The sequence below is a fragment of the Perna viridis genome, chromosome 11 (genome assembly GCF_037379345.1).
Source record: "Perna viridis isolate PV_CMFRI_1.1 ecotype Kerala chromosome 11, ASM3737934v1, whole genome shotgun sequence".
In the NCBI taxonomy this organism is placed as follows: domain Eukaryota; kingdom Metazoa; phylum Mollusca; class Bivalvia; order Mytilida; family Mytilidae; genus Perna; species Perna viridis.
In genome coordinates, this window is record NC_142455.1 from 6,793,795 (window position 1) to 6,798,608 (window position 4,814).

Here is a 4,814-nt window from a genome sequence, read left to right on the forward strand (position 1 = left end):
ACTAACAAATAAGAAGATTCCTATTTAATTTGAACTTTCTTGCTCCTGAAAAAGAGACCAAAAAGGTAAAAATACGTATTTTATTAAAACCCATGTAGGTTGTTTTTTTCTTTTTCGATTTTAAATATTCTATTTTTAAAATGTTCTTTATTTAATACGGCTGAACAATTGTACAACAGATTTTATGTGTTTTGGACAGTTTTCAATTTGGGCAACGCCTAAAAACATTTTCATTACTTTTTTTTTGGTCCGATATCGATTTTTTTTTATTTCATTGGATTCTTCATTGGTTCCTCATTAATAAACCACATTTTCCCATCAGATTTCGGATATCTCTCACGGTTTTCGAGTTATAAGGAGTCAAAAAGGCCACACCAGAATAAATCATTTTTTTGTTTTGTTTTTGGTCCGATAAGAAAAAAAATCAAAAAAATATTTTTGCAATGTTTATATCTTATAGCTAAAATAATTGTCAAGAGGTATATTTTTTAATTCCAAAAACTTGGGAATTTCGACTCCCGCGAAAATTTGCATAAATTCGACTCTACAAGTTATTGCGTGACTAAATTTATTTTCTATATTAATAAACCACCAAAACTAATTTTCCAGAAAATGTCTTTGGAATTAAAAAAATGTATTCTGACTACGAAAATCGCCACAAGTCATCACCAGAGTCCCCGGTGTATCAATTATGATAATATTGAACGTAAATAACAAATGAGCTATTTTTACTATGGAATAAATGCTCTAGGGTGACTGGATAGACTACCCAAGTGTATTTCGTTCAGCATTTTTCTAATCGGCGTTGTGACGTCTATTTTGCCTTTATTAACGGACTGATTTGAAGTTTACACTGGATCGAAAAGTTCCGGGGTCACACGTCATTATGAAATTTTTGTCCACATCACGTAAAGAAGAAACCACATCACGTAACAAAGAAATCACTGCACGTAAAGAAAAGAAAATCCACATAAAGTATTTAGAGATCGACATAACGTAAAGATGAATCGACCTCACGTTGTAAGAAAACCACTGCACGTAAAGATAAATCCACATAACGTAAATATATGTTGACATAACGTAATCATAAAACGACATAACGTAGACAAAATTACAGAACGTAAAGACGAAATGGTGGAACGTAAAGACAAAACGATGTAAAGATGTTCCTACATAACGTAAATACAAAATGACCACATGTAATTATAAAACCACAGCAAGTAATATAAAGTTGACAACACGTAAACAAATGTGTATCTCATCAGACAGTTTACGCGTTCCATAGAAAAAGCTTTTGATAAAGACTGGGTAGCACGCAACGTGTAGAAAAAGTCAGGAAAAAGACAACGTGACATCACAACGTATTTATCTACTATTAGAAAATAAAACTCATAATTTTTTAGAATAAACATGATATTCTGAATATTTATACAGTCCTTTGAGCGTGAATATACTTTGGTAAAAATACTATTCGTTGTTATATTTTACAACCTTGAGCAAGAAAGTAGCCAATGGCCAACGTCGAAAAAATTAAGATTTGAGACATAATTGAAATACGGACAAAAAGGCTTTTAACAAAAAGACTGATTGGACATTTAATATATAGTTTCATTGGGGTTATGTAATAAATTGCCACTATAGTTAATGAAAGTCCCGATTAAAAAAAAAACTGTCCGCATAGCTGGAAAAAAATGTCCAAGATTTTGTCTTCAAATCGGTTTCTTTCCATTTTTGTAAAGTCCACATCAAAGGGGAAATATTTGTGATATTGTAATATGCTTTGATCTTATCATTACGTCATGAAAAATATGACATCGTCTGCAGCACAAACTGCTCTTTCCAAAAAGAGTTTGTTTTATCAAAATACAAGAAACAACTTAGATATATTGATGAAATGGGAAGCAAGCATTTTTAATGTTACCCGTCCACATATGAAAATGGACGTTCTTGTGATCGAATAATGCCTTCCCTCCACAACTATCGGCATCTTTCAAAGATTTATGATTGTAATCCTAAAACGACAACCAATTTCGAACATTTTAATACATATATTGCCTTTGATAACTCCACATTCTAATGGCAATAATTCGGTTTTTGTAACCAGCCCCGGTTCAATCGCATATGACACCAACAACGTACGCAACGTCATAATTATCACGTTTTCTTGCTTAAAAGTCATGTTGATGCGGTGAAATGCCAATGTTTCAAGATGTCGAGATATTTTCTTTTGTAAGTCGACTTGACAAGATAATTATCACACTAAGTTGTCATACTAGCTTACAATAAGTGTAGTAATACATTGACACAATTGTCTTGTACACTTGATTCATCGCAGAAGAGGCTTTCCGAGCCGAGCTGCTGACTTTGTCGCACAGGATGCGTCCCGAGCTTTATCCGTTTACTTTGTCGGTGACATTACATGGGCATTCGTCGGGCCCTCACAGTGGAGACTTCCATGACTGAGCCGCAAACTTTGTCGAGGGCATCACAGGACGACAAACCAGTGAGCTTGCCTTGCTTACATGTTTGTGTGATTACCGATGTATTGGTTTCCCGAGCCATGTCGGACACTGAGCTTTAATTTTTTGCATCAGGATACTTTGCTGAATTGAATGATATCGCCAAAGGGCTTGGGCGGATCCAAGTCTTTTTATTAGAGGGGGCTTGTTTAAGAAAAAGGTGCCCAGCGGAGCCAGCGGCGAAAAAATGGGATATTTCTGGCAAAAAATCTCGATTTAAAATTCATGCTAAAGTCATATTTTTTTTTATTTTAGAGGGGGGTGTACGTACATCGGGTCCGCTCTTTATGAATCCGCGCTTTGATCATATTAGTGTGAATTGTTTCTGAGGCTCTTTGTGGCTCATGTCGGTGAGCTCCATTATTCTTACTAGACTATTACTGGATTATAACCACTTGCCATATGACAGATACCGCTGGTGGAACAGGACATGCTTTCCCTACAGGAGCACCTGACGTCACTTCCGTTTTTTCTTGTGGAAATTCATATTGCTGTGAACTAATGCTACAAGATATTATTTTTTCTTATGATTATATATTTTACTACTATATGAACAACTTCTATGTTTTTACAACAAAGTTGATATTTTTTTGCCATATTCATAGCTTATTGCCCCTTCACCTTTAAACAAAATCTGACTGCCTTTGGTATTTTTCAGAGCAATAAGGTGTGTTTTGTTGATGTTGTTTTTGTTCTTTTTTTAATTTAAACAAAAATCAAGTCATTGTATATATCTTGTGACGTTAAAATTCTTCAACCATTTCTATCAGATTTTCAAATTCGGAGAATCCTCTTTTTCATTTCATAGCATTGATATTTTTTGCCGAGTGACAACCATTTTACTTTTCATAATTTCATTAAACCTAAAATGTTATTTAAGAAGTTGTTTTATGAAATCCTTATTGCTTTTGTGTCTTTTTTTTTATAAATAAATCATACTAAGACGAAACCTATGAAAAATCAAGAGAAATCCTTTTCCCGCCAAATTCTAGATGCTTATATCTCAAAAACAAGCACAATAACCAATCAACCGCTTGTACTTACATTGTTCTAGCACAAACGATTTCACAACCCTTAGAAATTCTTATTATTCTTAAACAGAGCAACGAATATCCTTTTAGAAATTGGTACAAAATTGAATAAAGTACAGCATTTGTTTCAGTTGGATAATCAGCTGTTTTTTCAAACTTAGAAGACAAATGTTTAGATATATGTACAAGCTAGGAGTTTTATTTTACAAGAATTATCACTTTTGAAAGATACCTCTGAAATAATCGACTAAAATTGACACCTTTCTTTTTGATGGAACGCCTCGGTGGTCTCAACGTTGCTCGCTCGCCTCAAGTGCGGGAAGTCATGATATTGCTTGTATTTGTAGATACATTTGTATTTTAATCTGGGTCGTTGGAATTATTTATTCCCATTGCTGATTTTTTTGTAATTGATTCATTAGATCTATTAAATGCAATTACAAATCAAAACAAAACAAATCAATGTAAACAAAATAAAACTGTCAATCGGAGATTACTTAAAAAAAAATTGTTTACCACAAAATTACCGGTCATATTCATTTTTACACACTGATTTGCCAATCATAATGCCAGGCAAGTTTCTTCATGCTTAATAAAAAGAAGGTGATTCATGCATGTAAAAAAAAAACCCGCCGATTTCACTTTTATTTCTTATTCAAAATCAGTTACAGATCACATAAACAGTCCTAGTTTTTCATTTGGGTGTTGCGCTTTAGAGATAATAAAATTTTTTTAGATTGTACATGTACATGAAATTAGCACTTTGCAAGAGTTATCGTTTTATCGTTTTTGATTCGGTTTGCTTTGGCTGATTTATTGGGAGATAAATGTATGATCTGAATATGGAAAGGACAACCGTTACTTGAAAATATAGCATATGTACATGATTGAAAAAATCATTGTTTGTTCGGTGTTTTTTTTTCACCATGAACCACTTTAATAATGTCTGAATTTTATATAACTGATACTCAAATACACATTCAGCAATAAGAGTATTAGTCCTTATCAAGGAAATTCTAGTATTTTTCATTATTCAAAGTATTGAAAAACAGGTAAAAACTTTGCTGGTTAAGTTCAAGCGAGAACCATGTGTGTCTTGATATGTTACAACCCCCCCCCCAAAAAAAAAAATAATAAAAAAGACAAATAACAAAAACAAAACAAAAAACAAACGAAAAACAAAAACACAAAAGTAAACATAAACAAAAATCAAACCAAAACCGAAATCAAAATCAGAGGACATGGAAAAAAGTGAAAACAGGAA